Raw genomic sequence first — 13,738 nt, forward strand, 5'->3', positions numbered from 1 at the left:
CTTTTTGCTTTTTTAATTCTTTGAATTGTTTTCTTCGTCTCAATTGAATTAATTTCTGCTCTAATCTTTATGATTTCCTCCCATCTTTGGGTTCTGGGTTTGTTTTGCTCTTCCTTTTCTAGTTGTTGAAGGTGCAGCATTAGGGTGTTTATTTGTTCCCGTTCTGTTTTCCTAATGTGTGAATTCACCTCGATGAATTTCCCTCTGAGAACTGCTTTCATCGTATCCCATAAATTACAATAAGTTGTGATTGAATTGTCATTGAATTGTGGATATTTTTGAATTGAATTTGTTGTTTAATTTCATCTGTGACCCATTGGTTGCTGAGTAGGGTTTCATTTAATTTCCATGCATTTAAGGTTTTTTTCTTTTTTCTTTTGTCATTTATTTCCAGTTTCATTGCACTGTGGTCACATAATGTGCATGGGATAATTTCTGTTTTCTTACATATTCTTAAGCATGACCTATGGACCAGTATGTGGTCTGTCTTAGAAAATGGCCCTAGTGCACCTGAGAAAAATGTGTATTCAGCTGTGTTTGGGTGGAGCACTCTGTATATGTCCACCAAGTCCATTTGTTTCAAGCTCTGGTTCAGTTCTGTTATTTCTTTGCTAAGTTTTTGTCTGGTTGACCAATCTTTTGGAGATAAGGGGGTGTTAAGGTCTCCTGTTAAAATTGTGGTATTTGATATTAGATTTTTCATGTCCATTAAGATTTGCTTTATACAGTTGGGTACTCCCGTGATTGGTGCATACATATTTATGAGTGTTACCTCTTCCTCTTGAATTTTTCCCCTAACCCATATATAGTGGCCTTCTTTATTTCGCTTGATCACTGTTGGTTTGAAGTTGAGACTGTCTGAGAATGGGATTGCTCCCCCTGCTTTTTTCAAGTGCTTGGGCATGTAGTATTGTGTTCCATCCTTTGACTTTCAGCCTATGAATATCTTTATGAGTTAAATATGTTTCTTGTATGCAGCATATTGTTGGATTTTGTTTCCTAATCCACTGTGCCAGTCTATTTCTCTTAATTGGTGAATTGAGTCCGTTTACATTGATGGTTAGAATTGAGATGTAATGACTTATGGTTGCCATGTTATTTACCTGTTGTCATTTACTTCTTTTTCTCCTGTGTTTAATTCCTTGCCCTATTTAGTTGGTTGCTTCCAATCTCATTAATGGAATTCTGATCATTTTGTTTCCTCTTTAGAACATCTTTCAGTACCCTGTGTAGGGTTGGCTTTGTCATCACGAAATTCTTTACCTGTTCTTTGTCATGAAATTATTTCACTTCTGCATCAAACTTGAAAGAGAGTTTGTAGTAGTCTGGGCTGCAATTTGTTTTCACAGAGGAATTGAAGTACTCTTCTCCATACTCTTCTTGCCTTCATGGTTTGTGAATAGAAGTCGGCCATAATTCTGATGGGTTTTCCTTTGAATGTGATCTGCTTCTTTTCTCTAGAGGCTTTCAGTATACTATTCATGTGCTGAATTTCTGGGATCTTGACTATTATATGTCTCGGTGTGTTTTTCATTGGCTTGAGGCTACTTGGCATTCTGTATTCTTCGGTTACCTGAACGTCAGATTATTTCGTCATATTTGGGAAGTTTTCTGTTATTACTTCTGCCCATATTTTTTTAATGTCATTTGTATTGTCTCCTTTCTCATTGATGCCTATTAGTTTCACATTGCTCATCTTTGCATCATCTTGCAGGTGATGGATTATTCTTTGCTGCATCCTCATTGTTTTTAAGAGATCCTTTCTTACCTTTTCACTAGCTGCACCAGCATCTTCAAGATCTGAAACTCTGTCTTCACTTTCACTTAAATTGTTTTGTGAGCTTGTGATTGAGGTTTTCATTTCCTCTATATCTCTTTGACTCTGCTTCATGTGATCTATTTCTTTCCTGTATTGCTCATTCAAGGAATCCATCATTTTTCTAATGTCCTCTATTTTTTTTAATCAATGTCTTCTTTAGAAGCAGTTATAAATTCTTTCCTTCCAGTCTTTTTTTCATATTGGGCTTTCTCCCTATGTTTCTGTAGTTGCTTCTTTACTTCAGATGCTATGAGTTCTGAAAATTCTTTTTTTATTTCAGAAAAGAATTGCGCCCTGAGTTCCTCTATACCTTTATGCTGTTGCTTATTTACTATCGACACTATTAATTCATGCATTTGAGCAGAGCTAGTGTCCTCTGTACTTGTTCTGTGTGGGCATTGGTTTTCCTCCATATGTTTTTGCATCTGATTCTTTACTACAGATATTATTAATTCTGGGATTTCTTTTTTTATTTCCAATCTGAGTTCTTCTATACCTTTCTGCAGCTTTTTCTTTATTTCAGAAGCCGTTGCTTCATTGCTTTCAGCTGTGTGATTCCCAATTTTTTCTGTGTTAGTGTCCTCTGCACTTATTATGGATTGTCTTGGGTTCTGAGGTAGCATTTTGTTCCTTCTTGTCATTTTGTTAGCACTGTCTTCTGACCTTTGTTGTAGATCTTCGTTGTAGTTATAACTGTAGCACGTACTGAAGTTCATGTGCAGATCTACAAAGCTTGGATTTATCCAACTGTGCCTAGCTTGGGTCTGGTTGCTGTGCTCAGTCCCTTCCTGCTGCTGCCCTTGAAAATGAACCTGTTGTGCCCCTCTGGCCAGATTTTCTGCTCCTGGACTAGCTGGATGGTTCTATCCTCTACACTTTCTGTAGGGATTGCAGCTGCAGGTTTACAACCCAGACCTGTATGCCAGGCCTGAGCTGAGCCTGGAGGGAACAAGGTGGAGTAGAGGGGAGAGGCAGCTCTCCCACATACTCACCGGGTCTGGGCTAGGACTGGGTCTGGGGTTTCCTGGAACATGGCAGAACTTCCTACTCGGTGGGCGGAGTGGGGGAGGTGCTGCGTAGTGGTGGTGGGGGTTCCAAGTGTGTGGAAGTGGGTCTCACCCATGCTGCACCTGGGCTGGGACCAGTAGTATGTCCCGTGGGCACAGGGTAGCAAGAAGCTCTCCCACACACTCACTGGACCTGGGCTAGAAGTAGGGTAATTTCTTTTGACATGCAAAAACTTTTCAATAAGAGGTGGTGACTTTTGTAAGCTGGATTAATCAACCCCATTACAAGCTGTGTAACTTCCATTTTGTAAAATCTTGATTTCTTTTGTAAAGTCCCACCCATGTCTAACTGCAAAATGTGACTTTGTGCAAATAAGAAAGTGTTTCTCAGCAGATAAGAAATGTTCCTCAACATTCTTCAAAATGAGTTAAACTGTCCTTCTGATTATGGAAACAAACAGAACCTCTGGAAATGAGTGAAACTGTCATCAGATGTCCTTCTGGCTACTGGAACTAAACGCCTAAGCCAAATAAGGACATATTCTTGTAGGGTTTACAAAATATGACCTTGTTTACGAGAACAAAGTGTTAACCCTCAATTGTGACTAACTCTGTAAAACTCCCCCCTCCTCCCCTTACTTTTGTGGTTTTCTTCTTAAAAAGCTATGTGTCACTCCAGCTAGGTGTGCCCTCTTGTCAGTTTTCTGGGCAGAGTGGTGCCACGGAGCTCAGCTAATAAAGTGCTCCAAATGTCCTTTTGGTTTTGGTGTCTATTTGTTTTGCGACGTGCCACAGTCTCAGTTGTTAATTCTTTCAGGTATTACCTGTGCGATTAAGCAATAATGCTTAGTAGATTTTTAAAAAATATACTTTTCTTTCATAAAATATAGAGTGGTTCATTTTGATGTTTTAAGTGATTCATGTGGAGTCAGTATGATTTGCCATATCCTCAAATCCTCATTGTCTTCGGGAGACAGGCCTTCTGTTAGAAATTGGCTTTGGTCTCAGGCCGGAAAGCCTCCCAGTATTTTATCAGCTGTTGCTAGGTTTGTACTAATGATTCTAAATATTTGATGATAACAGTTTTAAAATCCTACACTTTCTCAAATCTTCCCACTTCTTTTTGAATTGTTTTAGAGATCTGTCCAAATCTTTCTCCTTGTATTTTTGCTTCCCACTCTCTTATTTCATTTTTTGCTTGCTGTATTTTATCAGGTTTGTTAACAACCATCATTTTTGCCTCAGTTTTATGTTTTTTGAGCAAAGTAATTTGAACATCTTCTCATTTTTGACAGCACTTCATTTGATGGTCAAACACACCTTTCACTGCAGAAAGAAGACAAATGCAGTTGCCAAGTAGTTCTGAAAAGATGGAAGTCAGCAAAAGCTTGTTTTTGATGTAATTGGTCTATTTTCTCTTCAACCTTTGCAAGCTGAGACACAGTTCTAGGTAAAGCAGTATGATCCTCAGAATTACCTAATATGGCAGCACTTTTAACAAAGGCAGCTGTATTGGCTGAAAGTTCTTTTCTATGACAAATCAAGGTTTCAGCACTGGCATGAAGTTTCTTAAGTTGCTGGTCAAGAGTCTCAAACTGTTGCTGCTTTTCTTCAAACCATGCATCCAGTTCATTTGTCTTGATTGTCATTTTGTTGACAGTGTCTGCAGCCTTGTTCACCATCCTCAATATTCCTGCTCCACTCAGAGCCTGCCTATTAACTGCTCTCGGCAGCTCTGAACTTTCCAAGAATTGCCTTAAGTAAGGATCCTGTAGTAAAGTGGGATGTTTTATTATTCTTTGAAGATACCTTTCAAGAGCTGCTCCTCATTTTTCTACAAACTCAGTGGATGATGAATCTTCTTTATTGATTTTGACCTTGGTCATACCTACTATACTCTTCTGGAGCTGGTGTCACAATATAATCAACACGGAAATATTTGCTTACTAATTTGCTGTGTGAACCAAGAAAATCACTGAATCTTCTTTTAACAGAAAATCTGCTTTTACTGAACATGGAAAGAGACATGTTTGTTGTTACTTTGTATGCCATGTAAGCATTCACCAACTTTCTACCATCATCAACTTTCTCTGGATCTGATACACCAATTTCTATAACAAAAATATTTGCCTCTTCTTCAATCTCTTCTCTGGATCTGTCAAAGATCACAAGAGATGGCATACTTTTGGGTTTTTTTTTTTTCATAATTTTATTGAGAAACAAATAGCAATGAGACAGTTTCAAATCAAATGGATCCCATTCTAGGAGCCATGAGTACAGTAGGCATGACAAGTGTGATGCCAAGTTTCTGGGCTGTCCAAAGAAACTTCTTCTGTGGCTTTTGCAAACAGATCTTCTCCGTCATCATCTAGTACAATGTCTGATGGTTTCGGGTCATTGGAGTTTGCACTAATCTCCTCTGTAAGAAGACTAGTGGGCTCTGGAGATGATGGACTTGACTCCAGGGTGGAGACAGTGCTGGTGGACAGGTCCTCTCCATCCTCCAGCTCTTCAAAATCTGTGGGCTTCCCATCCCCCAGCGGAGGAAGTTCCCTCTGCCGCCAACTTTGCTTGCCCAGACAACTGCCAAAAAACGTACTTTTCTTTCACACCGATTTGGAGTGTCTTTGGTTCCATAACATTTGATAGAATACTTAATAAATAACTACCTGAGAAAATTTATATCTTTTCAACATATATATTTTCTCTTGGACCCAACATTACCTGTATAGCACTTAAGACAAACTCTATTCTCTTTATGTGCATACTTAGACATTGAAGCATAGAACATTTATTCTTATGGGTCAGGACCCTGTAAAAATTAATGAGATGTGTCAGAATAGTGCCTTTGGGGATGACAAAACTGGAGGTGCTATTCCAGATGGAAGGGAAGGCCATTTCTACCAGTTGGGGGCATTATTCACCTAGCTCATTTGGAAAAGATTTTTAGCTCTAGAAACCCTTGTTAGGAGGACAAAATCAACACATTTTAAAACTGTAACTTGGGTTGCTGAAGATACAAAATTATGTCAAAATATTTTTTCTTTTGTCAAAAGTATTTTTAGACACCTTCTACATTGTTCCAAACCTCTTTCTAAGGTGGTTTCTGTTTATTAGAACATTACTTACAAATTTAGATGTAAAGAATGATTTATTTTACAAAAGTAGCTTTTCTTCTTGGGCATATTTTGTGTAGGATTTTTTGGAATCAAGACTCACAAACCCAAGTGTTTATAGGAGTCTAGTGAGCTATATAAATAAGTATAGTGAACTCGATTGAAGACCAGAGAGTTCAGTCTACTGGCTAGAACTAGTGTCATTTTATATGTCTATCTTTAGGTGGTATGTAAAAAAACAAAACAAAACAAACTGACTTGGATTTTAGAATTTTGAGTTTTAGCCTGGGAATTTCCAGTTGTTAAATCTATAACTTTAGACATCAGTATCTTTGTTAACAAAACAGAAAGCTGAAATAAATGATTTCTAATGTGATTTCTACCTTTAAGTGGAAATCAGTTGTTTACAACATACCACCCTGTAGAGTTCTAAGTCATAGTGTAATAGCAGGAAAAGCCAAATGAGATCCAGATATCAGCTGTATTCTGAACTCTTTTACTGACTTAGGCAGAGTACTGAAAATGTTTCTATCTTCCTCTTCTAATAAGGACTTCAAAAATTATTCCCTTAGATTTCTTCCCTAACTATCCTCTACCCCTCTGCCGCCAACTTCAGCACTATAAGGATGATAAAGTGAGGAGATATCACATAGAAACTATGTCTTTCATACTTAAAACCAAGCAGGTAAGAGAATAATAATTGTTGTTCTTAAAAATATTCTTTTCATTTTACACAGAAGAGGATCAGCAGCCGGCAGTCTGAAAGCGTGAGTAAAGCGGTGCTGCTGTTTCCCAACCCAGTGGCCTCCGTCTGCCTAAACCAAAAACGAAGATCACTAGGTAGAAACACGCGAAGAAGCCTATTGGCTTCTTTCGGAACAATTTTGTTGTCCAGGAGCTGTATCAGATTCTGCTGGACCGCACTTACTGTCAGGCGGTGCTGCGGGGCCGCATCCAGCTGCGCGAGCAGCTGCCCCGTTACCTGATGAGGGAGACACAGCTGTGCACGACCAGGTGTGTGTTAAAGGAGTTATAAATATTGCGACAGGGCTTATATGGGGCAAAACTAATTGCACAGAACTGCCAAGTTTGAAACTGTCCCCATTTCAAGAATGCAGTGAATGAATCTCACTGTCTGTTTTCCATGGTTGAAGAGGGAAACCCTCCCATTATTTTGTGGCAACACAGGACCAGAATTTATTTATGAAGGTGAAGAAAAAGCCTGGAGTTCCTCTCATGTTTATTATTCAGAGCACTATGGTCTTGGACAAAGTCTCACCCAAAATGATTGCCTTTATTAAAGCCGTAGAGTCAGGTCAGCTCATCTCAGTGCATGAGAAAGAAAATATAAAGCAACTCAAGGAAGAACCGGGATTAATGAAAAATCCTGAGCAGAGAAAAAGAAAAAGACACAAGAAAATAAGTGGCCTTAATCCTCTCAGTTGTTTGAAGAAAAAGAAAAAAACACATGACACAAAATCTCCTGCTTCTGAAAAGAGCAAAAGAAAAAGAGTAAGGATCCAGAACAGATCCTCCCCTGCATTACCTTCTGAGAAGCAGAACCCCAAAAGGTAGGGAGTGCTTTGGATAATTCCAACGGCATTCAAGCATGAGAAGTGGATTTGTTATTAAAACTGTAGCATATTTATGAGAGAAGTTTATGACTAAACTTATTTTTGTAAATGAATATTGACCTTTATACTTTTGTGTAAAATAAAAAGAATGGTTGGGTTTTGAAAAAAAAAAAAGAAGAGGATCAGCAGTCACCAAGTGCATGTTGGGCTCATATGGGCTTGTGAATCACCAATTTCACAAACCAGGTAATATTCTTCATATTAGATTTTAGCATTTGACAACCCTTCTCACAATCCATGCACCCACATGTACTCGTCAGGATTCTTAGTTGAAGAAAATAGACTCTACTCTCTGCAGAAAGGATTCAGTGTATGTGAAAAAGCTTGAAGAATTTTGGAGAAGGGCAAAGTATCTCCAAGGAATGATTTTGAAAGTCCTGACACCACCCAGGGAGCAATTCTTCTGCTTGGCTATGAAGTTAACAACAGTGTAGTGGCCCACTGTGCAATCTTAACACCTTCTTGTAATTTGTCAACAAGAAGCTACCTAGTCAGAGAGCTACGTCTACAACTGCCAGCTGTACAATGTGCTTTCATGGCCATCATTTCTGACTACAAATGGATGCTTTACATTCTCTATAGGCTGCGCAAGGTGAGACAAATCTGACTGTCAGAGTGTTAGAAAGACAGAAATTAAATCTTAGGCTGAACCCAAACTGCAAGGGAGTATGGGAAACATAGATTTTACTTATTGAGTGCTTTAATTGGAAACAATTATTTTTAGAAGGCAGTTAGCATGGAGTTTCTTGAATCAAAGCATATCCAGTAAATCATGTTTCTTCTCCACCTCCTATCTCAGAAGGATACAGGAAGCTGTACCTCAGTGGAGAGGTTGTGGAAGGTAGGTGAGTTGCATGTCTGTAGTCATGCCTTGTTGACCAGTATTATGAGGTGGGAGTGATCCTTCTGCAGAGCTGAGGGCTGACAGCCCAGGCCGTGGGATGGGATGGAAAATGTGGAGGTATTTGTAACAGGGTGTGGTGCCATGGGAAGCTGAACTGAGACTGAGTAGGTGCAGCTGAGTAGCTAAGGCTATTGGCTAGAGTAGCTGAGGCTGCAAAGAAAGTCAAGTCTTTCATTCGGCTGTTCCCTAAAGGAGCTAAAGCTCTAAATACCAGCAGGATGAATAGCATCCAAGAAGACCAGCACTGTTGCAACAGAGACTGAACATCCTATGAAACTTAAAATCTCTACTCTTTTTTGCCTTTTTAAGCAAAATAAAATCTTGTCAAGTCCTGTCAGAATGACTAAAAAAATAAGTACTTGATAGTGAAATGCATTTTATACAGAAAGAAACCAAAAGAATATAAGTTAGGAGGAAAATCATCATGGGACAATGCTCTAGAAGACCAGGGTTAAGCAGTGAGGGCTTGGAAATATAAGTAGGATGGCTCTTTAAGAAGTGGAGGCCAAATGAAAACTCTCCCATGGGCAGAGCTCTAAGGTGTTACCCTGGTTTAGGTATTTCATTGTCGAAAACCTTGGTTGTAAAATGACGGAACAGTATTAGGTGGTAATTAATAATAAGATTAGGGCTGGCCAAATAGCTCAGCAGATTAAAGCACCTGCAAGCATGGCCTGGAGGTTTCATCCCCTGGCCTGCGGGGCTGGCCCTCCATCCAGGGTGCACTGAGATGGCAATTGAGACTGGGAGTGGTGGCGTATGCCTGTAATCCCAGTTCTTGGGAGGCTGTAAACAGGTGGATCACTATGAGTCTGATGTAGTAGTGAGACCCTGAACACCCTATGGACCCTTCTCTAAAATAAGAAAAATAATAATAACAACATTGAAAAATGTGGCTAACAGTTCTCACACATTGTGGCAGACGAAATCAGTTGTCTACTAAAGCTGTTCCCACTCACAGCACATTTCCTCCTTGGCCATCTACACTGGAACATGATGAGTTTGGATGAAATGTGATGATGCCTGAGTCACAGGTGAAAAGAACTGCAGCCCTAAATACTGCTTACAAGCAAAATAAGAAACACATAATTTGGATTTTTGAGAAAAAATAAACTTTTACTATGCTTGGCTTTTACATCAATTGATGTTATGATAATGTCTGAAATAGGCATTGTTTAATATCTATTAATTCCATTAAATGTATAAATTAAGTCTATTAAATAGATATTGTCTAATACCTATCAATATCACTAGTGGAGTATTGTTTACAAAAATAAACACAAATAAAGTAAAACTAAAATGTGCTTTAGCAGTGGGGAGCTGGTATCAAACCTTGAAAATCAAAATCCATGTTATGCACCTCGAAAAATTTGGAAAATGCATAGTAACAGATTTTTAAATTAATCTGACAGGATCTTTTAAAAAATCTGACTTAGGAGTTAGATCTTTTGACTACTAGCTCTGTAGCTTGGAGTGAGAAATAGGCAGAATGATGGCATGCACTGAGTTTTAATTTCCACTTTTAGTGTTGTATTACGATAAATAGATGAATTCAGAGGGAAATTGGCTGATTGCAATGATAAATAAAGGCAATACAAGCATCTAGGTATATGAGGCCTAGAAAACCCAAAAAAGCCAACTACTACCAGCTATTTGTTTCTTTTCCAACTCAGGTATTTGCCGTGTATGAGCCACTAAAGGCCCACTGAGACTCTAGTATAGCTTTAAAGTTCGCTGTTTGTGCGAGCCGAGGGTGCCGTGGAGCAGATTAACTGTAGAGAGGCCATGGGGTAGGTGGGCGCCATCACGAAGGCAGGTTCCAGAAGCTGAGACCCGGAGGAAGCAGACACCCTCGGTGAGAGGGATCCACGAGCTGGGTGATGCTTAAGCACGCAGGTGCAGCCAGGGGCCAGCGGGTAGGTCCCGGGGAGCGAGTGCATGGGCCTGCGGACAACTGGATCTCACTGATGAGAGTGAGGAGCTTTGTAGGCTTTTGCAGCTGAGGGTTTGAGAAACCCTGGGGCTCTAGAGCCCCTCTGCACCTAGGAGGCAGCACCCTGCTGCGGTTTCTAATTTTGAACACAGAGAGATTCACCACACTTCATTTTTCTTTTTCTTCTGACATAAATCCACTTTTTAAAAATTTAATTTTTGATGTTTTTGGTACCAGGGTTCGAACTTGGAACCTTGTGCTTGCCCCACAGGCACTTATGTCACTCAGCTATCTTCTCAGCCCCTCCAATTTATTTTAAAGAAAATTAAAAAAAAAACAACAACAACAATAAAAGCAATGGTATAAAATTTCAAAATAAGTTTGTAAGAGTACATTGTGTACTGCTTTCTTCAAAGTAGCTGCTCAACACAGGGGCTGGGGGTTTGATTCCCGGGCCTGCTATGCTGGTCCTGGCCTCCCCTTCCCCCTGGGAGCTCTGAGACAGCAATTGAGACTGGGTGTGGTGGCATGTGCCTGTAATCCCAGCTCTTGGGAGGCTGTAAATAGCCAGATCACTACAAGTCCGATCCAGTAGTGAGATCCTGAACACCCTGTAGACCTTTCCCTAAAATACCAAAAAACCAAAAGAACGAAAGCAAAGTGGCTGCTCATACTATAAGATATAGGTGTGAAAAAGTGATCAGACAATATAGGCATAAACTTATTTTCCATAAACTAACAGCAATTAGTAGTATAACAATCTCATATATATAAATAATTATATATGATATGATATAATATGATATATAATATGATATAATATAATATAATATAATATAATATAATATAATATATATAATTTTTTTCTTTCCCTTCCATTTTTTCTCCTTTCCCTAATTTCAGGTTCTCTTTCCTTTTGAACAGTTTATTCCCATTTCACAGTATCTATTGTACTTTTGAATCTTATTTGCTCCTTCAGCTTCTTACACTAGGGAGACAATATGATGTTTCCACCTGCGAGTCTCATTTATTTCATTCATAAGCATGGTCTCAAGTTGCATCCATTTCCCTATACATGTCTCAAGTTCATTTTTCTTTATAGCTAAATAGTCTTTTCTAAAAGAAAACACTGTTTTGAGGGCTGGGGAGATGGTTCAGTGGAATAGGCGCTTTCCTGGCAAGGGCAAGGGCCTGAGTTCAATCCTTAGTTCCTCCAAAAAAAAAAATGAAACAAAACAACCCTTTACCCTCTTCTCTTTGTTTTGCTTCCTCTCATTCCTACTGGGATGTGCACTGACCAGGGCTCCAGTGCATTAAGCAGGTCCAGCCATTTATCAGAGTAGTTGTGAGCCAGAAGAGAGTGGCTTTGAATCTTAAGCTCCCATAGTTTCATGGTGGAAATGCACACTCTTGAGTTTCTCCATCACCAGCAACTCTACTAAGTTGCTTCAGGTGACTACTAGGCTGGTTTTGGCCCAGGGGCAGCTACTGTAATGAATGGGAAGAGGAGGCGCTAGGAGTTGAAAGGGAATCACTGGGCCCCCTGAACTAATTGTGCAAGCACTAACTCTCTGGGCAGGTCGTGGTATCAGGAACTTTTATTTCCAAGTGGTGCTGTTTCTTTGTTAACCTTGAGGTGTCTTTTACTAGGGAGATATGTGGCTAAGTCAGTCAGTCAGTCTTTCTTTCTTTTCTTTCTTTCTTTTCCTGGAGCCAGGGATTGAACTCAGGCCCTTGTGCTTGCCAGGCAAGTGCTTATTCAACTAAGCCATCTCCCGGACCCCTAATATTTCTGAGAGTAGATTTGCAAAATAATGTTCAGTGATGGCTCTGTTTTTGAGGGGAGAGAAAAAAGAGTGCAAAAGGGTATCATAAGGACTTCATGTTGACAACTGGACATCTTAAAGAACTGTAGTATGCTACCTACCTGTGGAAAGTGGATCTTTGAATCTAGAGATGAGACATCAAATATAACCATTTTTCTTTGAATCATCCAAAAACAGCAACTGAAAGTCTTTGGTTTGTTTTAAATCTTATTGTGTTCTTTTTCTTTTCTTTCTTTCTTTTTGTATTTTAGGGAAGGGTCTACAGAGTGTTCAGGGTCTCACTACTAGTTGGACTCATAGTGATCTGCCTGTTTACAGCTTCCCAAGTGCTGAGATTATAGGCATGGCTACCACACCCAGTCTCCACTGCTGTCTCAGTGTGCCCCGGGGGTGTGGCCAGCACAACAGGCCTGGGGATCGAAACCCAGACCCCTGCCCCTGCTTGCAGGTGCTTTAATCCGCTGAGCTATTTGGATGGCCTAAATTTATTGTGTTCTGTTCACAGTGCCTAATAATTACATTCCTAGTAGGGAGTTGGTGCACGTACATAATACAACTTCATTGTTTTTAATCCCTTTCAAGTCATTTTTCTTCTTCTTCCATCTCTAGGAGGTTTCATGTTTTTCAAAAGATCCATCTCCCTATTTCCTAGTGTCTACCTTTTACTTTGCTATTTATTTAAAATTTGTGTTTCTCATAGAAGAGGGACTATGTAATATTTAAGTTTGTGCATCTGATTAGTTTCACTTAACATTTGGTCTCAAGGCTCTCTTAATGGTGGATTAGCACAGGGTAGTGCTCCACAAATCTCCTGCAGGTTGCTGTGGTGGTTAGGATTGCCTGGGATCTTCAGGGAGAGGAGGGGCAGCTGCCTCAGCACATTTGGGCCAGAAGGCTGAGGGGCGGGGCTAGGGCTGCTGAATCTCCTGACAGTCTTCAGGGTGAGTTGTGGCCACCAGAATCAGCAAACTCTAGCAGAAAAGCCGGAGCGTGGGGACTGGCCTACCAGTTCTGTCTGTCAGTCTTTAGGGCAAGCAGAGGTAGCCAGAGGCTGGGTGCATGGGTGGGGGCTAGGACCGTTGAGGCTCCCAGATACTCTTCAATGTAACGGTGGAGTAGCTAGAATCAGCAAACTGGTGAGAGGTGGGGGGCTAGGGTACTAGGTCTCTCTGGTCATCTGTAGGCTGAGTAATGTCTGCCAAACCCAGTAAATTCCTGCGGGAAGTCCCTGGCCCTTTTGTCAAAGACAAGGTGGCTGAATATATTTGTAGTTGTGCCTTCATCTTCCAATCTGTCCCACTGGCCCTCAGGTCTTTTTTTTTTTGCCAATACAATGCAACTACAACAACTTCGTAGTATAACTTCAAGTCAAGGATTGTGCTAAGGCACAATCCTTTGCCTTGCCTAGGATTGCTCTTGCTGTTTTAAGGCTTTTATGTTTCTAGATGAATTGTAGGATAGATTTCTCTAGTTCTGTGAGGTATAGTAATGATATATAT

At 40.0% G+C, this 13,738-nt stretch overlaps 1 pseudogene; it reads right to left on the reverse strand.

Moving 5' to 3' along the window:
• Positions 1 to 3,811: 3,811 nt before the first annotated feature.
• Positions 3,812 to 13,738, reverse strand: part of LOC101575071 — a 34,133-nt pseudogene continuing 24,206 nt past the window's right edge.

The sequence above is a fragment of the Octodon degus genome, unplaced genomic scaffold (genome assembly GCF_000260255.1).
Source record: "Octodon degus isolate 3935 unplaced genomic scaffold, OctDeg1.0 scaffold00082, whole genome shotgun sequence".
NCBI classification, from domain to species: Eukaryota; Metazoa; Chordata; class Mammalia; order Rodentia; family Octodontidae; genus Octodon; species Octodon degus.